Source organism: Oryctolagus cuniculus, chromosome 15 (genome assembly GCF_051225735.1).
Source record: "Oryctolagus cuniculus isolate XC-2025 breed Fujian yellow rabbit chromosome 15, ASM5122573v1, whole genome shotgun sequence".
Classification (NCBI taxonomy): Eukaryota; Metazoa; Chordata; class Mammalia; order Lagomorpha; family Leporidae; genus Oryctolagus; species Oryctolagus cuniculus.
In genome coordinates, this window is record NC_142881.1 from 20,245,549 (window position 1) to 20,273,471 (window position 27,923).

The 27,923-nt window shown below is 44.9% G+C and overlaps 1 long non-coding RNA gene across 2 annotated transcripts; it reads left to right on the forward strand.

The window, feature by feature from the left end:
* Positions 1 to 2,378: 2,378 nt before the first annotated feature.
* On the forward strand, positions 2,379 to 27,402 carry LOC127484244 (uncharacterized). 2 transcript variants are annotated; one of them, XR_011382285.2, is made up of 5 exons: positions 2,379 to 2,494; positions 4,743 to 4,876; positions 14,830 to 14,938; positions 24,909 to 24,966; positions 27,159 to 27,402. It is a non-coding gene; the product is annotated as an uncharacterized LOC127484244 (long non-coding RNA). The 2 variants fall into 2 exon arrangements; XR_016221579.1 differs by lacking the exon at positions 24,909 to 24,966.
* The last annotated feature ends 521 nt before the right edge of the window (positions 27,403 to 27,923 follow it).

Consider the following 27,923-nt stretch of genomic DNA (forward strand, 5'->3'; position numbering starts at 1 on the left):
GCCTGCAACACTGGCATCTCACATGGGTACCAGTTCAAGTCCCTGCTGCCCTACTTCTGATCCAGGCTCAGCCAGGCTCAACCCTGGCTGTTGCAGCCACTTGGGGAGTGAACCAGCCTATGGAAGATCTCTCTTTGTCTCTCCCTCTCTCTTTGTAACACTCTGACTCTCAGATAAATAAATAAACCTAAAAAAAAAAAAAAAAGGAAAGGAAAGAAAAGGAGTATGAATATATGAAATGCCCCAAATATGTGGCCTTAAGTGGCTATGGAAGGGGAGACAAGAAAACAGAGTAGGCTACAAAAATGATGACTCATCTTAGGCAGTGGCAAAATATTTCTTGAGACTATTGTCCACGATCATTCTGAAGTCTGAGCAAGTATCTGCTAAGCCTGTGGCTGTCAGGGAAGCCATGATAAAGAGACAGAAGTTAGCATGCGTTTGAGTTGAGTTCCCTGCTACCTACCACAAGTCTCTATTAGACAAAGTTTGATCCCTGGCAATAATTGACCAGTTTATAAGCAAAAATGAAAGGGAGCAGGAAGAGTTCCCAAATCTGAACAAGCCTGTTGATTATGGATCCCAAACTGGAGAGAAAATTTAGAAAAAAACCCATATAGAATTAGGGAGAAAATCCCGCTAACTGTTCTTAGATACGTAGCTCAACCCTTCCAGCTAACGCCAGTTACCAGCAGATAGAAGACCTTTCTGTCTCTCCCTTTTTCTCTGTTGCTAACTCTGCCTCTCAGGTAAATAGATTAATTTAATAACAAAAGAATGCAGCCTTTCCATTCAAACCTATTGTTAAGATAGCTTCTGGAGTAAAACTATGGAGACAAAGAAGCCCTCAGGATTAAGGGCTGGAATCTCTTTGAGGGGGGAATGATGTAGGCAGGCAGATAAGATAAATTCAATTAGATTTGTGAGCTGGAAGACCATGCCTTCACCACGCCCCTTTGTGATCTCACACCCCTACCTGACCCCACCTGTATGCCCACCTGCCAATCAGGCTATGTAACCACTTCCCTTTGGAAGTGTATAAAAGGCCTGGAGCACAGTGGGCCCCTCCCTTTTTTGTTGCCCTTGCTGCCCATGCCTTCAGGGCACGTGGCCTTCAGGCTTCCTGCTCCCTGTTTTCCTGCCCGCATGCTTGCTGTAGTGCTTGCTCCTGGCCTGCTCTCTGCTTGGTATGGACCCAACTTCCCAACTTAATTTCTAGACTCTTTTTTCTCCCCTACATAAAGCCCTCACTCTCCTATGCATTTCTGTCACCGAATAAAATAGTTAAAACTTAAAAAAAAAAAAGGTAAACAATTTAGGCTTTGGAACTAGATCTAGGAAGAACTTTGGGTGTGGTCACTAGCACCCATCATTTATAGGAAGCAAATGAATGGGAGTCTTACTGTTTTTGAGAAAATTGTGTTACCAAAAAAAAAAAAAATCACGAACTTGGATGAAATAACCTTTAATTTCTTAAACCTTATCCTTTGGTCCTAAATTTGCGTGATTAGGAAGTGAATGGGCTATAAAGTCTGTACAGTCTATTTCAGGAGAGCACTCTTGAAGTGATGAAAAAGCAACAAGGACAAGGAGGGTAAGTAGGAATCTTAAAGGCAAATAGGCAAGGAATTTCTTCCAGAGAGCAGATTAATGGACTAAGCAAGGAACTAAAACTTTCGCACATTGCCTACCCAGCAGGATTCCATCATACTATTCACTAAGGACTGTGTTTTTCCCATTCTTCCTTTTTTTTTTTCTTTCTGAATGAGAGTTGACTGCAGTTTTCAAACTCCTGTTCCACCATGGTAGAGTGGATGCATGTTAGAAAAAAAAAAGAGACAATGTAATGCATGTTCTTTCTTTCTTTCTTTCTTTCTTTCTTTCTTTCTTTCTTTCTTTCTGACAGTGAGAGAGACAGAGAGAAAGGTCTTCCTTTTTCTGTTGGTTCACCCTCCAATGGCCACCGCGGCCGGCTCACTGCGGCCGGCACACCGCACTGATCCGAAGGCAGGAGCCAGGTACTTCTCCTGGTCTCCCATGGGGTGCAGGGCCCAAGCACTTGGGCCATCCTCCACTGCACTCCCTGGCCACAGCAGAGAGCTGGCCTGGAAGAGGGGCCAGAATCCGGCATCCCGACCAGGACTAGAACCCGGTGTGCCAGCGCCGCAAGGCAGAGGATTAGCCTAGTGAGCCGCGGCGCCAGCCAATAGTTTCTTATTAAAAATCCAGTTCCTCTTCTTCCGGAACACCTGGTTGGACTGTGGTACAGGCAGTTACATGAGTGAGTACTTGCAACAGACTGCGAGGGAGGGGATGTGGGCTACTTCCAGGCAGAAGCTGCTTTGTCTCCTCCTCGCTCTCATTTTTCTGCTGTTGGGCGGGTCTGGATAATGATGAGGCCCCAGATCCTGGGGGATGGGGTAGCCCCACGCCGCCGGGAGCCTGGACTCTGAATCATGCAGTGGAGGAGAGCTGTCTTCAGACTGTTTATTGGGTGAGCAAAAAATAAACTTCTATTGTTTTTAATCAATTAGAAATTTTGTGTCCTTGTTCCCACAGCAGCATCTTCTTAATTAATTCAAGAACAACTTGGTTTCTCTGTGTGACTACTTAACCCTTTCTCTCTCTGTAGGCCGGCTTTCATTGCTCTTCTGCATGTAACCCAGATGTTAGCTGGAGCTTCCGTTTTCCTAGAGCTCTGTCCTGTGGAAACTCAAGCCTCTCCCAAGATGTCTCTGAATTTCCAACAAAGCTTTTTCTTTTTCTTTTCTTTCTTTCTTTCTTTCTTTTTTTTTTTTTTTTTTTTTTTGACAGGCAGAGTGGACGGTGAGAGAGAGACAGAGAGAAAGGTCTTCCTTTGCCGTTGGTTCACCCTCCAATGGCCGCCACGGCTGGCGTGCTGCGGTCGGCGCACCGGCTGATCCGATGGTAGGAGCCAGGTGCTTCTCCTGGTCTCCCATGGGGTGCAGGGCCCAAGCACTTGGGCCATCCTCCACTGCACTCCCTGGCCACAGCAGAGAGCTGGCCTGGAAGAGGGGCAACTGGGACAGAATCCGGCGCCCTGACTGGGACTAGAACCTGGTGTGCCGGCGCCGCAAGGCGGAGGATTAGCCTACTGAGCCACGGCGCTGGCCCAGCAGAGCTTTTTCTAAGAATTCTCTCCCCTTGGGCCGGCGCCGTGGCTCACTAGGCTAATCCTCCGCCTTGCGGCGCCGGCACACCGGGTTCTAGTCCCGGTAGGGGCGCCGGATTCTATCCCGGTTGCCCTTCTTCCAGGCCAGCTCTCTGCTGTGGCCAGGGAGTGCAGTGGAGGATGGCCCAAGTGCTTGGGCCCTGCACCCCATGGGAGACCAGGAGAAGTACCTGGCTCCTGCCATCGGATCAGCAAGTGCGGTGCACCGGCCGCAGTGCGCCAGCCGCGGCGGCCATTGGAGAGTGAACCAACGGCACAGGAAGACCTTTCTCTCTGTCTCTCTCTCTCACTGTCCACTCTGCCTGTCAAAAAAAAAAAAAAAGAATTCTCTCCCCTTGACGTCTTCAACTTACATTGTCTCTGTTATTTGCCACAAAGACTAAACATGAAACTCAGTCCCCCCCCCCTTTTTTTGAGTTACACATGCACTTCTCATTCACTCAAATTATTCATGAAAATCAGAGATTATACTGAAAAATTGGTGAGAAAGAAATGAAGAGCTTATAACCACAGTAACATACACCTCAAATAAAACAGTAGATGTCACCAATCTTAAATCACTCATTACTGGTGAGTGTCTCTGGCCCTTCACGTCACTTAGTCCTTCTTGTTTCCTCAATTTTCACTTCTCTCCCTCTCCCTCTCCCATCTCTACCATTTTTCTTTTCCCTTTAACTTGTACCAAGAGGTAGACAAAAGCCTTGGATATTACGGACAGATTAATAAGTTGGTGCCCTGAGATGACTTATAATCTGCCTTCCAAGGAAGGAAGGTGGAATCCTGCAGTGGGGTGTATGGGGGAAAAATAAAGGTGGAAAACCATACTCAGCCTTTACTCCATCATCCTGAGCAATTCATCCCGGACCCCAGATATGTACACCTTACCTAGTAAAACAGAAGAACTGTGCTGGGGTCTGACGCCGCACTAGAGATGCCTCTTGTGACACCAGCATCTCATTTCAGAGTGCCTGGGTTCAAGTCCCAGCCTCACTCCCAATTCAAGTTTCCTACTAATGTGCACCCTGGGAGGCAGCAGATGTCAGCTAAGTACTTGGGTTCCTGCCAGCCACATGGCAGACCCCAGCTGAGTTACCAGTTCTTGGCTTTGGCCTGGCCCAATCCTAGCTGTTGCAGGCATTTGGAGAATAAATTAGTGGACAGGAGATCTCTCTCTCTCTCTCTCTCTCTCTCTCTCTCTCTATGCTTGCCTCCTCTATCTTTGTGTCTTTGTGCCTTTCAAGTGAAATGAAACAAAACAAAGCTGTGTTGATCTCAATTCATCCTCCTTATAAGTTGTTTAAAATCAATTATTTGTTTTTATGCAGCCATGTCTCTGAAGACTCACCCCAACCCCGTGTGGCTTATCAAAGTATCACAAATGCATCCTTAATTTTCTGAGTTCTGGTAACTTCAAATTTCCCTTTTTTCAGTGACATTTTTATTACTCTAATGTGGATTCACTATTTCTTGTAGCCTGGCATTCCAGATACTGGCATATCAACTTCCTCTAAAATAATATTACGCAAATCTCCCTCTCTTTCCATTTTAGGAGAAAAGACAAGAAAATTTTTCCTTGTCTCAAGCAGAGTACCTTCCCTTCCCCTCTGAGGTCTTGGTACGAACTTAACGTTTGTTATTGAAGAATTGCCTGAGCAGATTATCAAGGCACTTTCTCATACAAAGGTAATTCTTTGTTTAAAATGAATCTGGTTCCAGCTGGTAATAGCATTAGAACTTTCTGAAACCTTGTTTTACATGCATATGACAGCATAAGATCAATTTAGCCCTGAAGTAAGTTGACTCCAGCTCCCGCAGAGTTGTTATGTACGGTTGTACAATAAACAACTTTAGGAGGCACATTTTAAGTTATAGTCTATGTGATTGGTAATCCCTGAAGTTGTGTAGACCACAACCTGTATGTTCTGGATTCAGTAGAACTTGCCTCCCCAAACACATGCAGACATTTACACCCCAAAGCCTTATGTTAATGATTGATGGAGTAATGCTAATGGTTGATGGATTAGGGTGGAGATTTGATCTAATTATGGAAGCCAGGAAGAGAGACTGGTAGGAGACTATTAGGTCACTGGGGCTTTGCCCCTAGAACGTAGTGCTTGCCACAGTGTCAGTCATTTAAGCTGAGTTTGGTCAGGCTCCTCTCTGCTTCCTGGATCATTGTGTGACTGTTCCTTCACACTTGCTGTGCCATTGCCAGCTTCCACCAGATGTCAGACTAATGGGACCACCCGATCTTGGACTGTGAACCTCCAAACTGTAAGCCAAAATAAACACTTTCCTTCCCAAGAAGCTCTTCTCAGGTATTTTGATGTAACAAGAAGTAGACTAACGCCCTGTGCAACCATGTTATGGCTCTGTCTCAAGGACCATCCACCATCCAACTATCATCTCAAGGGTCTAATTCCACACTCTTAGGAGAAAACATTTGGTTATTCAAAAAAAATTTGAATCTGGTGTTCACACTCCTATCCAATCAGATATGCTCAGATTGGAAACATCATGTTCTAGACACATGAATCCAGAGGCTCACTCTTTTTGGGGAGTTCATCTGGGGGGAGTAGGAAATAGTTTTCAGAGAAGTGGTTGTCCAGGAAGGGTGGACATCTCAAAATAAAACACTGTTAAGAGCCAGTGATGGAAAAAACTCATAAACAAAAGAAGTATAGAATATAATCTAAGCCAATGTTTTTCAAACTGTGAGCTATGACTCATTAATGGGCTATAAAATCAATTTAATGAGTCATGCTTTTAAAAAACATAAAAATGAAATGAAAGAGATTAGGAATTAACAGCATACAAACCACCTGGTATAATTGTGTTTTAATTATTTATGTGTTCTTGCGGGTTTGGTATATAAAGTGTGGATTGTGATACAAAAAGATAAAAAACCAAAGCAAGGCCCAAATCAAACAGCACTCCTCGCTCCTATCTGTGGCTCACAGGTTTGATGCAGGCACCCTGGGACCATTTGTCTGGGAGAGGCTCTTTATATCTCCACTTTCTCCCCTGTAAAATGACTGATGTTACCAACCGTGAGAGTTGCTGTGAGGCTTATAATAGCTGAAGCAGAGCCAGCTAAATGCTGTGGTGCCAGCTAAACAGTGACTTGGGACACTCTCATTCCATACCAGGGTATTGCTTTAAGTCTAGGTTACTTCAACTTCTGAATCAGCCCCCTGCTAATGTGCCTGGGAAAGTAGTGGATGATAGCCCAAGTGCTTGGGTCTCTGCCACCCATGTGACACTCTATCACTCTGCCTTTCAAATAAATAAATTAATATTTAAAAAAAGCAGTTGTGTGAAAGCTTATAACTGATATGAAAGCACCAATTGCATCTGAGTATAAGCATATTACATTTTGTATATGTACTGCACTTTATAAAATTTCACATACAAATGTACTTCAAAATGTTCATGGAAAGTAGAATTAAAACATAATTTATTTTGATGTGAAAAGTTGTAATCCATGTATCTTTTTTCTTTTTTTGTAAAAAAAAATAAAGGTTTATTTGTTTGAAAGGCAGAGTTACAGGGAGGCAGAGGCAAAGAGAGAAAGAGAGGTCTTCCATTCGCTGGTTCACTCCCCAGATGGCTACAATGGCCAGGACTGCACCAATCTGAAGGCAGGAACCAAGAGCTTCTTCTGGGTTTCCCATGTGAGTGCAGGGGCCCAAGGACTTGGGCCATCTTCTACTGCTTTTCCAGGTCATAGCAGAGAACTGGATCAGAAGTGGAGCAGCCAGGACTTGAACCAGCAGCTACATGGGATGCCAGTACTACAGGTGGTAGCTTTACCACTATGCCACAGTGCCAGCCCCTCATTTTTTCATAATTCATATTTTTGATGAACTTTTCAGATATCTACTTTATAAATGGATTTCACATTTTTGGCACCAAAGCAACTAATTTGTTACAAGACTTACTAATTCAATTGAAAGAGTGACAGAGAGACAGAGAGATAGATTGATGTATCGATCAGAGAGAGAGAGAGAGAGACCTGCCATCGCTGGTTCACTCCCCAAATGGCCACAATGGACAGGGCTGGGCCAGGCTGAGGAAAAGAGGTAACCAGTCCATGTGGTCTCCCATATGGGTGGCAGGGTCCAAGTACCTGAGCCATCATCCACTCCCTTCCCAGGTGCTTTAGCAGGGAGCTGGATCAGAAGTGGAGCAGCTGGGACTCAAATGGGCATGCGTATGGGACATCACAGGGCAGTGGCTCAACCTGCTGAGTCACAATGCCAGCCCCAATAACTATCTTTCAATTCCGTTTTCCATGAACATTTTGAAGTACTCTTGTAAGTAGAAAACAAGCAAATCTTACAATGCAAGACTTCCCCTGGCAAAGGAAGGCAACCATTTGTGTTGGCCAGCTGGCAAGAGAATAGTGAAGTTTATAGTTAGCTGGGCTTTCAAGTGGAAAATTTTGCAATTTGGGACAAATTTTTAATTTTAGAGTTGCTTGCATGACCTTCAAAATTTTTCAGAAAATGAGTCTTCATTATTTTTTTCTATTAAACTCTTTGAAATACTTGTATACTCAAATCAAATTTGCTTAAAATGCCCTGGGACTGAACTCCATGGTTTGAGAGAGAAGAAAATGAGAAACGTACTCTGTGATGCAAAATGGGTGATTTTTAAAATGATTCTGTACAGCTGCATGTTCCAGCTTCGCATTAGCCTCTGGATCTGCTCAGCATTCACTCTGGAATTTTTAAAATGTCCTAACAGTGTGCTTTCAAAATAATATGTTCATGTGCCCCCATCCCCCACGTGTGTAATATTGTCAGGATGTTTTATCTGCTGCCATAGATCTTGCACATGACGAATCCATTTCCCCAAACAAACCATCACATATGTCCACACTGTCTATAAATTGTGAAGCTTGACACCTAAGCGGTTACCCCGCGCCTTTCGGATTGGCCTGGCTGGGCATAATTGGAGGGTGATGTTTTGAAAGAATGAAGCGGATGTCACTCTTTCCTTCCTGATGGGTGTCCTCTGGAGAGAGTGATGTCAGGAACGTGGAAGACGTACCCCTGCTGGAGTTGGCCCGGATACTTTCCCCAGGGCACGGGAGACGAGGCAGGCCTGATCTGCAAGCATCTGCGTCTCCAGGGGTGATAACAAGGTCACCCTGTACTTAGGTTTGGCTTTGCAATAATACATCTGGCATCTATAGACTTTCTTTCTTTCCAGAGTGTTTTCCTATTTATGATCTCATTTTGCCCTCATAGGAGGAGGAAAGGGAACTGGTTAGGACAAGCAAACCTGGGTTTCCTTTCCTCTGTGGCTGGCCACATCACAGCTACTTTCTGCAGGCTCAGTTTCTTCATCTGTAAAATGGTATAACAATTGCTGTTGGCTTCTCAGGGTTGTTTGTAAAGGCGCAAATGTGCCTGTGTGTTGGGGAAGCACCTTGGGGACTATAAAAACTACAGAAGGAAATGTGCTTTGGTGATAAAAGCCGTTGACACACTCTGGAAGTTGTAGAGCTGGAAGCAGTTTAAGAAATAGCACGATAAAGAGATTTTTTATTTATTTATTTATTTTTTTTGACAGGCAGAGCGGCCGGCACACCGCGCTGATCCGATGGCAGGAGCCAGGAGCCAGGTGCTTTCCTGGTCTCCCATGGGGTGCAGGGCCCAAGCACCTGGGCCATCCTCCACTGCACTCCCTGGCCACAGCAGAGAGCTGGCCTGGAAGAGGGGCAACTGGGACAGAATCCGGCGCCCCAACCGGGACTAGAACCCGGTGTGCTGACGCCGCTAGGCGGAGGATTAGCCTAGTGAGCCGCGGCGCCGGCCCAATTTTTTTTAACCTTTATTTGTGAAGACTACAGATGAATCATGAGCAAGAACAGGACACATTACTTTGGTAGACTCTGACTTTTAAAAAAATATTGATTTATTTGAAAGGCAGGGTTACAGAGAGAGAGAGAAATCTTCATCCACTGGTTCACTCCCCAAATGGCTGCAATGGCCAGGACTAGGCCAGGCTGAAGTTAGGAGCCAGGAGCGTCTTCTGGGTCTCCCACACAGGTGCAAGGGCCCAAGGGCTTGGGCCATCCTCTTCTGCTTTCCCAGGCACATAGTAGAGAGCTGGGTAGAAGTGGTACAGCTGGGACTCGAATTGGCACCCATATGGCATAGCTGGTGCTGCAGGCCATGGCTTTAATCTGCTGCGCCACAGTGCCAGTCCCAGACTCTTTTTTTTTTTTTTTGACAGGCAGAGTGGACAGTGAGAGAGAGAGACAGAGAGAAAGGTCTTCCTGTGCCGTTGGTTCACCCCACAATGGCCATCGTGGCCGGCGCGCTGTGGCCGGCACACCGCGCTGATCCGATGGCAGGAGCCAGGTACTTCTCCTGGTCTCCCATGGGGTTCAGGGCCCAAGCACTTGGGCCATCCTCCACTGCACTCCCTGGCCACAGCAGAGAGCTGGCCTGGAAGAGGGGCAACCGGGACAGAATCCAGCGCCCCGACTGGTACTAGAACCCGGTGTGCCGGCGCCGCAAGGCGGAGGATTAGCCTAGTGAGCCGCGGCGCCGGCCACTGACTTTTTTTATCTCTCATTTCAAGAGACACCTAAATGGTAGCTCAAATGATACTGTGGCATGGGCTTTTTCTCTATCTGACTTACTCAAGAAAATTATATCAGAATGCAAATAAGAGAGATATTATTTGAAGGGTTATAATGGTAACCTTAATTTCACTCTAATTTATTTTCCAAAAATGAAAACTTGGGATTCTCATATGTGAACAAAACCATGACCTAAATTGACTTAGACAAAAGATTAAGTCTATTGATTTGTGAAATAACTATTCAGGAGTGGATGCTTCAGTCGTGGGTCAGACGGCTTCACCGGGACCTGGACTAGTGCTCCGTCTGTACTTTCTGCTTTGCTTTGTGTGGGCTCTTCCTGAGCATCGACGCTGCCGACCCTCTTAGGCTCTTATCCTCAAACATTAGCCTTCTCCGTGAAAAGAGCTTTCTTTTCTCAATAGCTTCAGTGTAATTCTAGAATTAAGACTCACTGGACTAACTTGGAATCACTGCCCCTTGTCCCTGGGTCAGCCACTACATTAAGAGCAGTGGGATATTCTGATGGGCCATGGACTCTCTCTCTCTCTCTCCACTCCCCCTTCCTTCTCTCACTTTCTCAGCGTAGGGGATAGAGGTAGGATGAGCCACATGTGAACCATCTGCATTAAGATGGCTGTTTGTTATTTCCCAAAGGGAAACTGAGGGGCTCTTACTAGAAAATAGATGAATGAAGCTGAATGGGATAATACCAACAGACAGATAGATGTTCATCGTAGTAAACCTGATACTTCAACAGTTACTAGTGAGCAATTACTTATAACATCATGTCCCCAACGCGTTGTGATTTACCACTGTGTTAGAACTGTGTGTTTGAAAACCTCTGATCTAGCTCAAACCTCTCATTTCAAAGATGTTAGTGTTTGATAAGTTTGTTGGGGGCTTAATGAGTTGAAGTTTTGCTTGTGATTTTGACACCTCATTAAAGATTTTCTCAGTGTAAGAAACCAACTGAAGGGTGCTTCTCACAGTCCCCAGGGAGCAAGTGACCCTCCAAAGGTAAGGGACTTCCTTTACATATATGGCATTTGTACTTCTTGCTGAAAAAAAAAAAAAAACCTTATAGAACTTAACACCTTTGATTTCCCAACTTTTTCACTGATCCAGAGGTCTAGAAGGAAGAGTAAGTTTTAGCACGTAAGTTTAGAGGCAAGGAAACTGAAATAAAGAATCAAGCTAAGGAGGCTGGCAGCATGGCCAGCTACCTCCTTGGTGAGATTTGAGGTACTTCATGAGGGCTACTATTACTTTAAACCTCTACAACTGGCAGTCTCGGGGCTGGCGTGGTGGCCTAGTGGATAAAGGGGTAAAGCAGCCGCCTGCAACACCAGCATCCCATATGGGTGCTGTTTTGTGTCCCAGCTGCTCCACTTCCGGTCCAGTTCCCTGCTGATGGTCTGGAAAGGCAAGGAGGATGGTTCAAGTGTCTGGGCCCCTGCTACCCACGTGGGAGACCTGGAGGAACTCCTGGCTTCAGCCTGGTTCAGTCCTGGCTGTTGTGGCCATCTGGGAGATGAACCAGTGAATAAAAGATCTCTCTCTCTCTCTCTCCCTTCCTCTCTCTCTAATTCTGACTTTCAAACAAATAAATAGATCTTTGCAAACAAAGCAAAACAAAAAGTCTTTGCCATGGAAGTGGTATCTTAATAAAATGAGTGAGCTTAACTGGATCAAAGCATCACTTTAATTGGAGGTCAACATGTAATTAATGCATTTTTAGGAGTCAGTTCCATACAACAAATAGTTATTGAGGACATAACTTTAGCTGTATTATCTAGGGTGCTTTTTGTGGCAAGTAATAGCAAACCTGGTTCCAAAAGTCTTGATATATAAAAGGAGTTTGTTGACAATCCCAGCAGTGTGGCATTCAGGTGAGGCTTGATTCAGAAGTCCAACGTTGCCACCAGAGACCCAGTTATTATTTACTTTTTCTTTCTTCCTCCTCTTCCAGGGTGTCCGCTTCATCACAAGATTTGTCGTCTCATGATCCCAGGGTAGCTGCCAGAATGTTCTGAGAGCTACACGCTTCCTTATTTATATACAGAATGAGAAAGCAGCTGTGCAAGGAGTTTATGAGCATGAAGTAGTTCTTTACCAGGGAGCATTTCCTCACATCCCCTTAGTCCAAACTGTGCCACGTACTACTTATTCCTAACGAAACTTGGTGGCTAGGAGCGGGGGTGGGGGGGTGTAGGCTGATAACCAAGGACCATGCCTGCTACCCACTTCCTCAGAGGCAAATGGGCTGTAGGTGGGGGGAGGGGTGGTCTTGCCTGAATGTATATCCACACACTGTGAAAAGGAAGAAAGGGAGTAAATGCACAAATGCATTCATTAGGAGCTGGGCTTTTGTTATTGAATAAGGCGGCACTCAATATTTATAAATACAAGAGAATCAGTCCCAAGGTGAGAAGATAGAATCATTTTCACTTTGGTCATATTGAATCTGAAGTATTTGCAAAATATTTGGGCAAGGCTGTTGAGGGGAAAGTCAAAAATAATGACTCTGGTTTCAGAAATCCAGGCTTGGACTGGAGACACACATCCGGTAGCTAAAACAATGACAGAGGAGGTGAGAAGGTGCATGGTGAGCACTCTCCCCACCCCGGGTGGGGGCGTGGATAGTGCAAGGCAAGTGAGAAGGAGCCTTGACCTCTACAAAGGTGAGCAACAGAGGGGGACAAGGGGCTCAGAAAAGGGAAGAGAACACTGCGTCATGGAGACCAGGGGAGGAGAGGGGTCCTGCAGGAGAGAGGAGTTGTCTCAGAGGCGTCCCTGTGTTCAGTTTGGCAACTGAGGGGTCACTGGTGGCCAGTGAGGAGAGCAGGAAGCGATGGCCCCGCAGTGACAGGGAACCACATCCTGCAGCGCCCTATCTCTCAAGGCCAAGGGACAAGGAGGAGAGGGCAGGACTCAGAGAAGAAAAGGAAGGCTAACTTTTTCCCCAAAGGGCTCCAAGGAGGCTAAGTCCTCTTTGTCCTAGACCATTTAACCTGATGATGCTCCTCTCCCTGGATGGGGCAGGGGCTGGTGTGGGCATGGGAGGTGCTGGCTATGACCTATTACTCATGTGGAGCACAGCATCAAGGTACCAGATACTTCTTCCTAGACAGGGTAAGGTGGATACGATTGCACAGTGTGCATCTGTAATGTGAACAGGTACGCAGGCACCTTCCTGCTCTGCCTTTCTGCCCTGAGCCAGCCAGGGGCATCTGGCAGCAGCATCTTGGGCCTTCTAGGTGATAGTAGCTGTCTCCATTACTCTGCACCTCCCACCTCAGCTTGCAGGAAGATACTAGGGCCCATTCAAACTCCATATAAGGAACTCCCAGACTGCCCAATGTGTGGACTACTTGGCACACTTGGCACAGTATTCGGGCTCTCCAAGGCCTCTCCCTTTCACTCCTATTTTCATCTTGCAGCGTGACTTTCATCTGTTCCAGAATCCATATTACACTTGTGTGAAGACCTGGATCTTAAACATTCTTTATTAGGCCTTAGCCCCTTTGTTTTCTTGTCTCAAGGGACCCATGAGCTTTCTCCTTTCTCTCTGTTGCTGACAGTGCCCCTACTGACCCCTTCCCTTACTGCCTGTCCCCATGGAAAACACCCTAGCCTGGTGGGCAGAGGCTGAGGAGGACAGGTATGACAGGGCCCATGTCGAAGGTGCCCCTCAGCCTGGATTCTTCTCTTTCACCCTGTGCTGTTGAGTCATTTCTTCAGAGTTCCAGGGAGGGCGTTTCTGCAGCATGGTCTGGGACAGCGAGAGTTCAGGGGTCCTCAGGACTGTTACAGTGAACCCCTCCACTGAGCCCCCCAGACCCCTGCTCCCTGAGGCCTGCTGCAGGGTTGGCATTTCTGCACTCCCTCTCAGGCCTCTACTCTGGGGCTCTGGACCATTTCTGACACATCGGAGGATTCCCGGGAATGGCTGGAAGGCCTCAGAGGAGTGTAAGTAATTGGCCAGGACTAAAGTCTGCCCTCATCCCAGCCCCAGGTGATGACTTCTGCAACAGGGGAGTTCTTAGCTTCTTCCTTGGAATCTGACTCCACCCCATACTTGGATGGCGAACATGAGTTACTTAAGGCTTCAAGGGCTCCAGGCTTTGTTTTCTCCCTCTGCCTATTTTGAGTCTGTAAATGATTTTAGCAGGAATTCATTGAGACAGGGCTTCTCCGTGCTCAGCATTGTGTACTGGTAGTGGGGCCTAGAGCCATACAAGTAGATTTTTTCCTATCTTTAAATCCCTTCTTCTCTTATGCTAATGGTGCAGCTCCAAAGACAAGACTAATGCATGTAGAATAATTAGAGAACCAATCAATTTTGAATTCAATTCTTGAAGGAAAAAGATCAAGGCAATATAAGGAATCAGGATAGTCTAAAATGGTGCAGATACCAGCCATATGCAGCTATTTAGATGTAAATTAAGTACAACTGCATGAAAGTAAAAATTCACTTGCTCAGTTGTACTAGGCATATTAGGTGATCGGTAGCCATGTGAGGCTAGGGACCACCCTATTGGACAGTATGAAATTAGCATTCACCCTATGAAAAAGTCCTGCTGGACAGTGTTGACCTAGAGTAACGAAGGCCAACTTCAAGGTATAGGTGTGGCTCCAGCTGGGACTGAAAGGATACTAGAATTACATAAAAGAGGGGAAGGGATTTCTAGGTGGGAAAAGCAGTGCTCAGTGGTTGGAATGAACATTGCATGTTCAGCCAACACCCAGGGGAGGGCTAGCTGGAGCAGAGCATTCTTTTTGAGGAAATGTGAGAGCCCTCATCACTCCAGTAGTGACAGGTAGAGAGAGTGGGGTGAAGAAGCCCACCCTCCTCCTCTCAGTTCTCAATGCCATGATACCAATTTTCACACTTACTTTATCCCATTGGGAGGAGAAATTTCTGGTTGCTCTTGGGGTAGTAGCAGGTTGGCATCCTAACTCTAGTTATCTATTCTCTCTGCAAACACTGCTAGGGATCTGCTCCTGTGACCGGTTAACCTTCCCCTGTCCCCAGGCTGGCCTTTGAACCTCCTTTGCTAACTGGGGAATGATGCAAAGCTCAGAAATCAGACCAGCCTGAGTACAAGCACTGGTTCTTCTAATCACCTGTCAAGTGCCCTCAGGTAAGCATTTTAACTCTTCCAAATCTCAGTTTACCCGTCTTCAAAACAGGGATAATAACAGTGCTGACCTCACATGGTAGTTATAAGGTTTTGATTAAGAAGAGTTGCCATAGTTCATGGCCAAATGACTATAAACTGTTCGCAATGCTGTTCCTTATTATCCTTAAGCTGTTTGCAGGCTCACTGTTGGTATTGTTCCTGCTTCCCTCTCATCTTAAAAAAAAATCTTCTGTTTTTTTTTTTTTTCTGTAATTGATTTAATCAACTTTGTGTTTGTTTTATGTTAAAAAAAAAAAGTTCCCTTCCCCATGATCTTAGAGAGAGTGTACTGTCTGTGCTTTCTTCTAAAAGCGTTTGAGTAAATTTTTTTAAAGTATTAACACAGAAAAATGCACAAGGTATGTGTACAACTCCCTGAATTTTCACTGTCAAGAAACATCTATGTAACCTGCCCCCAATCAAGAACGAATGTCTGGAAAGTCCCCCTGGAGTCTCCATTACTCACAACTTCCCTGGCCAGGGTGACCCCTACCTGACTCCCAGTGTCACATATTAGTCTATTGGTTTTGAACTTTATAAAGGTGGATTCAGCCAGCATATGCTCTTAGGGTGCTGTTTCTAAGATTCATTCAAGTTGTGCCTGAATTATCGTGTGTTGTTCATTCTCATGGCTTTATACTATTCAGTTGCATGAATATACCCCAATTTATTTATCCACTCTACTGTTTTTGGACATTTCGGTAATTTCCAATTTTTGACTACATAACAGTGCTACAATTGTAGGTGCCTTTTGGGGAATATTTGCGTGCTTCTGTTGGGTGTGTAGGCCTAGGAGAGGAAGAACTAGGAGAGGAAGTCATCAAATGTTACAGCAGGAAGAAAGGTGGGTACATCTGTCTACTCTAGTGCAGATAAGGGGTTATGGCCCTGTGTGGGCAAGGGCCTGAGGTCACCCAGCTCACATGTGGCAGAATCAGGTCTCCTGGGGGCCAGGAGTGTCTTACTACACCTCTGAGGGTGTGTCAGTTGTCAAACTCCATGGCAACCCCCCTCCCCCTCTCATCCCCCATCTGGAGCGCAGCTGCTGTTTTCAGGCATCTGCAGCCTCTTACTTACATTTATTTACTTATCTGAATTTTCTTAAACTTTTAAATTAGTCTTTTTTAAAAATTTTTTAATTTATTTATTTTTGACAGGCAGAGTTAGAAAGGTCTTCCTTCCATTGGTTCACCGCCCAAATGCCACTGTGGCCAGGAGCCAGGTGCTTCTTCTGGTCTCCCATGTGGGTCAGGGCCCAAGCACTTGGGCCATCCACCACTGCACTCCTGGGCCATAGCAGAGAGTTGGACAGGAAGAGGAGCAACCGGGACAGAATCCGGCGCCCCAACCGGGACTAGAACCTTGGGTGCTGGCACTGCAGGTGGAGGATTAGTCAAGTGAGCTGTGGCGCCAGCCTTTAACTAGTCTTTAACAGATTCCATATAGTTCATAGGTAGCAATTCTAAGAATATAATGGTATTCCCTGCCTCTATCCCTCCCTCCCTCCTTCCTCCTCCCATCCTTCCTCTCCCTTTCTTTCTTTTTTTAGTTTTTGAGACAACATATTTTAAACTTACATTACAGTGAAAAGCTTAATGCTTCACCAAACAAGAAAAAAAGAAGATGTTTAACAAGTAAGAAGCAAAAAGACCCAGTTTAGTGGGAATATAGAAAATGGATATAAACAATAATTGAGTGCAAAAATGACCATTTCATCCATACACAGTAAATTTTAAAGTAATCACAGATTATTAAAACTATAGTAGTCTAACATTCTTAACCACTGGTTTGACAAAGATATAAAACAAAGTTTAACAAAACTATATTTGCAACAATACTGATACACACAGGCATTTCTTATTTTTTTAATTTTAGCTCCTGCATATAAGGGAGAATGTATGGTATTTGTCTTTCCTTGTTCAGCTTATTTCACTCAACTTGATGTACTTCAGTTGCATCTGTTTTGATGCAAATGGTAGAATTTTGTTCTCCTTTATAGATGAATAATATTCCATTGTGTATATACACCACATTTCTTTATCCATACATCTGATGATGTGTTGAGGTGGATTCGTTCTGAGAGGAGGAGTGTGGTGGGGGCAAGAGGTGCAGAGTCACCACACAGACCCTGGGAGTCGGGTGAAAGCAGGCCAGAGGCGAGCAGTTTGCAGACTCATTTATATCAGTTGGTACAGCAGCTTATATAGCTAAGGCAGCCAATGTGGTCAAGGGGTGGTCTATGCCTTAACCAATCACAGCCTGTTGCCAGGCAATTTCTGAAGCCATCCAATCACAGCCTGTTGCCAGGCAGGCTCCATTACCAGCGGCCATCTTGGCATGACCTTCTCATTCCACCACATTTCCCCCTTTTCGTTTATTTTTGAGCAACAGGAGGCATGATTCTTGGCCATACCATTGTTGAACCTGTTTCCATATGGTCTTTGTATACTGCTGTGCCTGTCTTAGGTTGTCCCCCAGGGGATCTTACCTGTTGTTGACTAACCAGCATTCAAAATGGGAGACCACAGGAGTGCTTGCTCAGATGGGGTAGGAATGAGGAACAATGGTAATCAGGAATGGCATGACCATATGCAGGCTGTGGGCCATTTGAGTGGCTGACCAGAGCTAGTGGGGTATAAAACAATAATGGATGTGACTACGGGCAGTTTCTCAGGGTAGGATGATAGGGCAGGTACGTCTGCTAACAGGGCAGACTTTCAGTCTTGGTCAGCTGGTTCTGGTTGACTGTCAGTTGCAGGCTTGATGTTTCTGGCTGGTACCCAAATGGGCTGTCTCGCATTCTCTGGAAAGACACAAGCATATCCTTGGCCCTCAGTTAGCAGAAGCCTTTTTACAGGCATTGGAATCCAGGGCCTGAATTCTGTGTCCACTTTGACATTAACAGCAAAATACGGGTGGGATGGGGTCTAGCGGCTGCCCTGAGAGCCTGGGGTACCCGAGGACTGCCACAAATGTGGGGATCCTCACTGGGTGCAGATGGGATGATCTTGCATGGGTTATTACCTCGAGGTCATCTAAGTTCATCCCATGGGTCTCAGTCATGTTGGGCGCCAGATGTTGAGGTGGATTCGTTCTGAGAGGAGGAGCGTGGTGGGGGCAAGAGGCACAGAGTCACCACACAGACCCCGGGAGCCGGGTGAAAGCAAGCCAGAGGCAAGCAGCCTGCAGACTCGTTTATTTCAGTTGGTACAGCAGCTTATATAGCCAAGGCAGCCAATCTGGTCAAGGGGCGGTCTATGCCCTAACCAATCACAGCCTGTTTCCGAAGCCATCCAATCACAGCCTGTTGTCAGTCAGGCTCTGTTGTCATGTGGTTTCTGAAGCCAACCAATCAGCCTGTTGCCAGGCAGGCTCCATTACCAGCGGCCATCTTGGCATGGCCTTCTCATTCCACCACAATGATGGACACCTTGGTTGATTCCAATTTTGGCTATAGTGATCAGTGCTACTATAAACATGGTGGTTTGATACAACATGTTCATGTCTTTTGGGTATATACCCAGAAGTGAGATTGCTGGATTGTATGATTGTATGGCAAGTCTATTTCTAGTATTTTAAGAATTCTCCATGGTGTTTTCCACAGTGATTACACTAATTTACATTCCTATCAACAGTGTACAAGTGTTCCTCTTTCTCTATCCTCACCAGCATTTATAACTTCCCATTTTTTGGATTTTAGCCATTCTGGCAGGGGTGGAGTGATATCTCATTGTGATTTTGATTTGCGTTTCTCAGATGGCTAGTAATATTGAGCATTTTCTCATGTACTTTTTGGCCATTTCTGTTTCTTCTTTTGAGAATTGTCTTTGGAGATCTTTTGCCCATTTCTGAACTGGATTGGCTGTTTTTTTTTTTTTTTTTTTGCTGTTGAGTTTTTAAAGTTGCTGATATATTCTGGATATTAATCCTTTGTCAAATAAGTAGCTTACAAATATTTTTTCCCATTCTGTTGGATGTCTCCTCACTTGATTGATTGTTTCCTTTGCCACACAGAAGCTTCTGAGTTTGATATAATCCCATTTGCTTTAGTTTTGCTTTTGTTTCCTGTGCTTTGGGGTTCTTGTCTAAGAAGTTGTCTCCTACACCAATGTCTTAGAATGTTTTCTCTATATTTTCTTCCAGTAACTTCATAGTCTGGTCTTAAATTTAGGTCTTTGATTCATCTTGAGTTGATTTTTGTATGAGATGTATGGATCTAATTCCATTCTTCTACACACAAATAAAAAGCTTTGCCAGCCCTATTTGTTGAAGTGATTATTCTTACTCCACTGTATGATCTGAGCACTTTTGTCAGAAATCAGTTTGTGATATGTACTTGGACTAATTTTTGGGCTCTCTCTCCTGTTCCATTCATCTATGTGTTGGTTTTTATGCCGGTACCATGCTGTTTTAATTACTGTAGCATTGTAGTATGCCTTGAAGTCAGATATTGTGATATCATCAGCTTGATTTTTCTTGTTCAGGATCACCGTGGCCATTCTGGGTCTTTCGTGATTCCATATAAATCTTAGAGTTGCTTTTTCTAAATTTGTAAAGAATGTCACTGGTATTTTCATAGGAATTGCACTCTGTCTGTAGATTGCTTTAGGTAGCATAGACATTTTAATGATATTGATTCTTCTAATCCATGAGCAAGGAATATCATTCTATTTTTTGTGTCCTTGATTTTCAAGTTTCCTCTTTTTTAGTGAAACTTTCTCTAAAAGCCCAGAACACCTCTGTGTCTTTTGGTTTAAGCTTCTACTCTAACTCTTGTCTTCCATGGACTTTTCTGAACTCCTCTTTGCCTCATTTTCATATTCAGCATAGCTTCTCTAGGGGTTGCTAGTACTGTGTGGAGTGTGGTATGGACCTGGTGGATAATCCAGAGTAATAAGGGACCTCCTCTCCTTGCCTGGCCCCTTGACTATTGGAAATAAATGCATTCGACTCCATGACCTAAGCGCTTCCCAATGGCCAGCATTGGATTCATAATGTCCACAGCTGTAATGCTGTGTTTCCTGGGTGGTGCTGATGTGGGAGGCAGAGATGCTGTGAACCCAGCTTAGAAGCAAGCTGACTAGAGTGGGCTGAGTCCTCTGGGCCAGGCACTGTCTTAGGGCAGTAGCACGCTGCACCCATGGAAGTTCTTCTGTTCAGTGACTTTGGAAACTTGGTGCCGCTAAACTGATGAAGATAATATGGGGAGAGCCTTCGCCTTCACCAACTTTATTTTTTAAAAAATGTATCTATTTGTTTATTTCAATGGCACAGTGACAGAGGGAAGACAGAGAAGGAAAAATCTTCTATCTGCTGGTTCAGTCCCCAAATGATCACAACAGCTGAGGCTTGGCCAGGCTGAAGCCAGGAACTAGAAACTAGGAACTCCACCAGCTCTTCCACCTGGGTGTCAGGGACCCAAGCACATTCCCTTTCCAGGCACATTAGCAGAAAGCTGGAGGGGAAGTAGAAGAGCCAGAATTCTAAGAAGCATTTTGATATGGGATGTGAGCATTCCAGGTAATGGCTTAACCAGCTGTAACACAACACCTGCCCAACTGCCTTTAGCTATTAGCCTTCCAGAGAGACCTTTCCTGATAGTCCTGGATAGATTCTACTCCACTCCACTTCCCTTGGCTTTTTTATTTTTAAATGATTTATTTGTTTAGGGGCTAGCATTGTGGCATAGTGTGTGAAGCTGCTACCTCTAATGCAAGCATCCCATCTGGACACATCAGCTGCTCCACTTCCAATCCAGCTCTCTGCTGATGTGCCTGGGAAGACAGTGGAAGATGATCCATGTACATGGGCCTCTGCACCCACTTGGGAGACTCAGAAGAAGCTCCAGGCTCCTGGCTTTGACCTGGCTCAGCTCTGGCCATTGCAGCTATTTGAGGAGTGAACCAGAGGATGGAAGATCTCTCTCTCTCTCTCTCTCTCTCTCTCTCTCTGTGTGTGTGTGTGTGTCCCCCTCTCTCTATAACTCTATCTTTCAAATCAATAAATCTTGAAAAAAAAAAGAGTTATTTATTTGAAAGGCAGAGTAACAGAGAAAGGGAGACACACACACATCTTCTGTTTTATTCCCTAAATGTCTGTAATAGATGGGGTTGGGCCAGGCCAAAACCAGGACCTGGGAATTCCATCTGAATTTTCTGCATGGGTGATAGGGCCCCAAGGACTTGGGCTATCATTTGCTCCAATATGGGATACATGGATTTAATGAAATTTTTTAAAAAAGTTTATTTTTATTTTTTGAAAGGTACAGCAACACCTGTGCCAGGACAAATTCAGGGGTCAAGGACTCCATCCAGGTCTTTCATGTGGATGTTAGGGACCCAGATACTTGAGCCATCACCTTCTGCCTCCCAGTAGAATTAGCAGGGATCTGGATCGGAATCATAGTGGCCAGGACTGGATCCAGCTATTCCTATATGGGATGTGGGTGTCCCAAAGGGCAGTTTAACCTGCTATGCTCCAACACCTGCCCACTCCAATACCTGCCCCTAAAAGTACTTCTTTTTTCACCAAAATAAATTTATCTTTTTTTAAAGGATTTATTTTATTTATTTGAAAGAGTTACAGAGAGAGGTAGAGACACAGAGAGAGGTCTTCCATCCCCTGGTTTACTACCCAGATGGCTGCAGTGGCTGGAGCTGCGCCGATCTGAAGCCAGGAGCCAGGAGCTTCTTCCGGGTCTTCCACATGGGTGCAGGGGCCCAAGGACTTGGGCCGTCTTTTACTGTTTTCCCAGACCATAGCAGAGAGCTGGATGGGAAGAGGAGCAGCCGGGACTAGAACCGGCGCCCATATGAGATGCCGGCGCTTCAGGCCAGGGCTTTAACCTGCTACGCCACAGTGCCGGCCCCAATTTATCTTTTAATTCCATGTGTCCATGTGAGTACATACACTTCAGTTTATAAACACATGGGATTGAAATATAATGTACATTTCCAAGGAACTTTCCAAAGAGCCCCATTTGTATGACTACAGTTTCTTCAGCCACTCATCCATCAACAGACACTTAGGTTGTGTCCACATATTCAACCTGTTTGCCATTGACAGGGCCTGGGAATCAGTGATCATGGTGGACAGTATTACTTTTTTCCCCATTATATTCACCCACATGATTCTAATCCCACTTAACTTCAAAGAAAGCCAGGAAGACCTGGTTGGAGATGAGATCATGTAATAGCAACTTTTTGTTTTGCTCTCTCCTCATTTAAGACCATCTTTTGCTTGAAGCCACTGGGAGGCCTCTTTGTGCCAAAGGGCTGGATGAAGCCAGGGGGATAAGCTGTTTTCACAGCTGTGCTGAACTCCAGTCCCAGAGCTGTCCATCCCACTCCTCACACACTGGCGACTCTGGTGAAGGGGGAAGGACGTAAATCATGCCTGCCCACATATGTTCCCAGCTCGTTTGTCTCTGAGTCTCACCCAGGGACCTCTTAAACTCTGACTATTAAGTATTGAGCCAAAACTGTGGGAAAGGTGACTCTTTAGCATAACAGTCAGGCCTACCCCATGGGCAAATCTCCTGGAGTGTGTGCAGGTGTGCCTTGCTCTACACAATAAAGGCATTGACAAAACCTAGATGGATGGGACCACACGCTGGTCAGGGCCACCACCTTTTCTTATGGAGGAGGAAACTGTTTTTCTCAGAAGTTTCGTAAACTACACGGTCTCCCAAGACTCCCCTCCTTTTGGCAGTTCACGATTTTATGAAGATGTGTAGGTATCAGATTTTTGAAATGTGCTGTGGTAAGAGCCAGCATTTATTTTGTTATTTCTGTGCCCCACAGGGCAAAGAGCTCTTCCTGTGTGTTTTCATTTAGTCATTAGAATAATCTGAGTCAGGTGTGAGGGGGCCTTAAAGAATTTGTGGGAAATGGATTTTAAAGATATGTTTACTTTGGTGCAAAAATTTTGAAGTATATGTATAGTTTCTTTTTTTTTTTTAAGATTTATTTATTTATTTGACAGAGCTACACAGAGAGAGAAGAAGAGGCAGAGGAGAGAGAAAGAGTCCTCCATCATTGGTTCACTCCCCAACTGGCTGCAATGGCGGGAGCTGCGCCAATCTGAAGCCAGGAGCCAGGAGCTTTCTCCAGGTCTCCCATGTGAGTTCAGGGACCCAAGGACTTGGGCCATCCTCCACTGCTTTCCCAGGCCATTGCAGAGAGCTGGATTGGAAGTGGAGGAGCCAGTGCCCATATAGGATGCTGGCACTGTAAGTGGTGGCTTCACCTGCTACAGCGCCACAGCATTGGCCCCACATAGTTTTTTATAATATGCGTTTTCCGTGAACTTTTTGAACACCCTTCATATGCATGAGTTTCAATTTTTTTTTGCAGCAAAATTAACTTATTTATTTACTTGGGAAGAGGGGGCAGAGAGAGAGAGAGAGAAAGAGAGAGAGGAGAGAGAGAGAGATAAACAGAGAAAGGGCAGGCCGGTGCCGCGGCTCAATAGGCTAATCTTACGCCTAGCGGCGCCAGCACACCGGGTTCTAGTCCCGGTCGGGGCGCTGGATTCTGTCCCGGTTGCCCCTCTTCCAGGCCAGCTCTCTGCTGTGGCCAGGGAGTGCAGTGGAGGATGGCCCAAGTGCTTGGGCCCTTCACCCCATAGGAGACCAGGAGAAGTACCTGGCTCCTGCCATCGGATCAGCGCGGTGCACAGGCCGCAGCACGCCGGCCGCAGTGGCCATTGGAGGGTGAACCAACGGCAAAGGAAGACCTTTCTCTCTGTCTCTCTCTCTCTCACTGTCTACTCTGCCTGAAAAAAAAAAAAAAGAGAGAGAGAGAGAGAGAAAGGGCAAGAACTCTCCTCTGCTGGTTCACTGCCCAAATGCTTACAACAGCTGAAACTGGGCTAGGTTGAAGCTAGGATCTGGGAACTGTATTCAGGTCTCCCACTATCTGTGGCAGGAACCCAACTACTTCACTCATTGCTGCTGCCTCCCAGGGTCCACATCATCAGGAAACCGGAGTCAGGACCCAGAACCAGGAATTTTGATGTGGGATGCAGGTGTTCTAACAGGTGTCTTAACTGCTAGGCCAATCACCTTCCCCTAAAGTTTTCTTTTAATTCCATTTCCACCAACTTTTGAAGTACTCTAACACTTGACGTCAAGGCATCTGGTGTGACTCAATGGCTTTTCTGTTACCCAGTGGCAGGCTGAGCTTTGCTTACCTCCAAGGACTACAACAACCAAAAACGGGCAGCGTGCTTTCCTTTTTCTTTTTTTTTTAATTTTTATTTATTTACTTATTTTTCTTTTTTCTGAAAGTCAGAGAGTGAAGAGATCTCTCACCTGCTGGGTCACTCCCCAAATGGCTGAACCAGGCTGAAGCTGGGAATCTGGAACTCAGTCTGGATTTCTGGTGTAGATGACAGGTACATAAGCACTTGTACCATCGTCTGCTACCTCCTAGAGTACACATTAGGGAGTTGAATTAGAAATGGAATAGCCAAGACTCACCCAGGTACTCCCAGTATGGTATGTGGGTGTGCCAAGAAGCACTTACCTGTTGCATCAAATGCCTGCCCTGGCAGGATGCTTTTCACACTCACCTCAGGAGTCCAAAGATACCAGCTGAAAGAGGAGTTCAGTTTGTAGGCTGTTTTGCTCCATAGGATCTGTAGGTCTGGGATCCACTGAGGCTTGTAGGTTACCATGGTCCAGGCTCTCAGCAATCAATCAGGAGAGCTGATGTGCTTGCTGCACAACAGGGAACTAAATGGTGCTTTCTGGAAGCAAGGGAGGCCCAGCTCATGGCAGCTGGGGATGCGACAGTCTCGAGTTCCATGACTGCGTGCTATTCCAAGACTTTTTCTTTTGGGGACTTAGGTCTGATGCAAAAACTGTCATTATTTCTCCTTGGAATCTGTTAAGGCCTTGATGCATCTGTTGTTTATTTTGTGAACTTAGGCCAAAGGGAGACCTTGTAGAGGCCCCAGTGCCTTCTCTTCACGTTGCTGCTTCCATGGTAAGTCCTGCTGACTACAAAGACCTCAGTTCTCATGAGCGTTTTTGTCTGACATCTCTCTCTGTTTTAATCAGGACCAACAAATGCACAAACACCTCAAATACATCTTAGTTATCTGGCTTAAGGGTTAAAAATTCAAATACTTTCAGAAATGAAGCAGGTGGTATGATGAGTATTATTCAATTAGATGGTAATATTCAACTCTAACCTGTTTGTTACAAAACTTAAGCAGGAACCATGGACTCAATATCAGAAGATATTTTGGATTAAAAGCTCTTCATTTTCATGAGTTGGTAACTGTGTTGATCAGTTTTCTGTTACTATAACAAAATGCCTGGGACTGGGTATTTTATAAAGAAAATAAATTGTTTAGCTTACAGTTCTGGATATTAAAAGCATTGACTGTCCTCTGCTTGCCTCTGGTGGAGGCTCAAAGTGGTTGACACCATAATGGTGGGAGTGCATGTGAGCAGGGAAAGTACAGGGGGAGATAGCAGGCTAGCAAGCTGGGAGGGGCCAGGCACTACCTTTTATAACAACTCATTTTCATGACAACTAATTCAGGGTCCCATGAGAACTCTCTGAAATTCTTCTAAGGGCAGCACCCTCAATGACACAACCAACTCCCATGAGGCTCCATCTTTTGAAGGTTTCACTGCTTCTAAACATCGTCACATTGGGAACCAAGCTTCCAGAACATAAACCTTTTTGGGACATACCACATCCAAACCACAGTGGTTAACTGTTTAAAAAAATCCTAAAATACTATGTAGGGCAAATTAGACACATCTAGGGGCTAGAATTAGCCCACAGAAACCTGGAAATCACCTAACTCTTTACTATGCTGTTGTTGGTGGTGGTGATGGTGGTGGTGGGGTGTGTGTGTGTGCAGCCCTTACTCTTGAAATTATAACGTCCTAGTATTTGCTAAGCCCAGCTGGTTAAGAGGTTGCTAGGTAGACTGATAAGAGGAATGAAAGGGAATAAGAAGACTCAGGTTCCAGTCTGATTCTGTGATAAACAGCTGTGGCCTTGCTCATGTGAATTTCTTGGTTTGGTTTGACCATCCTCATCTATAAAATGAAGGCATTGCTGAAGGTATCCTTAGGGCTCTTTCCAGTTCCAAAATTCTATGTTTATAGCTGTAATTTTAATAATCAAATTCCTTTATTTTGTTTGTAACTGGAATATGTAGTCCAAGTAGTTAGAGACTCAGGATTAAGCTACACTGTGGAAACAAATCAGATTTACAAGAGTGAGAGCATCTTTGATATGTGATTTTTCTGGTAGATTCCCTAAAGGATGAGGCTAAGAAAAGATTTACTCTGAAATGAAATGCTATGCACTTTCCCAGAGGCAATAGCCATTAAGATTTTCACTTGAAGTCTGGGAAGGGTTGATGGAGGAAGGAAGATAAATATACTGACAAAGAGTAGTAAGAATAGGCAAGAAAGTGGAGGATTGAAACTCTTATCCACTGCTGGTGGGAACGTAAAATGGTGCAGTCATTTTAAAAAGGATTCAAGATATTAAACATAGAGTTACCACATGACCCAGCAACTCTACTCCTAAGTATATATTCAAGAGAAGTGGAGATATACATCTATAAACAAACAAACAAACCATTACACAAATGTTCATAGCAGCATTATTTATCATAGCCAAGAAGTGGAAGCAACCCAAAATCCATTAGAATGGATAAATACAATGTGGTACATTCACACAATGAATATTATTCTTCAATGAAAAGAATGAAGTTCTGATACATACGACATCATGAATGAATCTTGAGAACATTATGCTAAGTAAAAGAAGCCAGTTACGGAAGATGACACATTGAATGACTTAATTTGGATGAAATGGTAAGAAGAGGCAACTCTATAAAGACAGGAATCAGATTAGTGGTTGCCTAGGGCTTGGGGGGATGGGAGAAATGAGGAGTGATGCTAAGGGACATGAAGTTTCCTTTGGGATTATGAAAATCTCCTAAAATTGTAATGACTATTGCACAACTCTGAATATACTAAAATCCATTGGATTATACACTTTAAGTAGGTGAATTGTGCAATATATAAAGTATATTTCATCATTGGGGCTGGCGCTGTGGAGCAGCGGGTTAAAGCCCTGGTCTGAAGCGCCGGCATTCCATATGGGCACTGGTTCTGGTCCTGGCTGCTCCTCTTCCAATACAGCTCTCTGCTATGGCCTGGGATAGCAGTGGAGGATGGCCCAAGTCCTTGGGCCCCTGCAGCCATGTGGGAGACCCGGAAGAAGCTCCTGGCTCCTGGTTTCAGATCAGCGCAGCGATCGGTGCAGCTCCAGCTGTTGCAGCCATCTGGGGAGTGAACCAGCGGATGGAAGACCGACTCTCTGTCTCCACGTCTCTCTGTAACTCATTCAAATAAATAAAATAAATCTTTAAAAAAATAAAATAAAGTATATATCATCAATTCTGTTTAAAAAGGAATATTAAGGATACAGATAATATTTAAATAAAGGAATGAATAAAAAGTTAAACAAATGTTAATGATGAGTGTGAAAAGAATGTCATATGACTAGAGTATATTACTAATATCTTTTTAGAGATATTTATTCTGAGAGGGGGCTACTTTTAGCAGGCAAATTGTGATCAAGGAAAGGAATGGAAAGGGATGAGAACTAGTAATTTTCATTCTTGGATGTGGTCCTAAGCACTACGTTGTTTTTCTGAGTATTTTTATGCAGTGTTTGAAGTGCAGGCAGCCAGTTACTCTTGTTTTTCAGCTCCGTTTGTTTGTTTGGCTGGTCTGAGTTAGTAATGAGGATGCATTATGGCAAGAGATATTTATGACATCAGTACCAACAGAGCTGCCAAAATCCTGGGGTCTCTGCCAAGCCCAGTCAGTTGCCCCATGCCTTGCAAAATCCAAATTGCAAAACAAGAAGAGTGGAGGACTTGCTAGTTGGTGCTAAGTTTA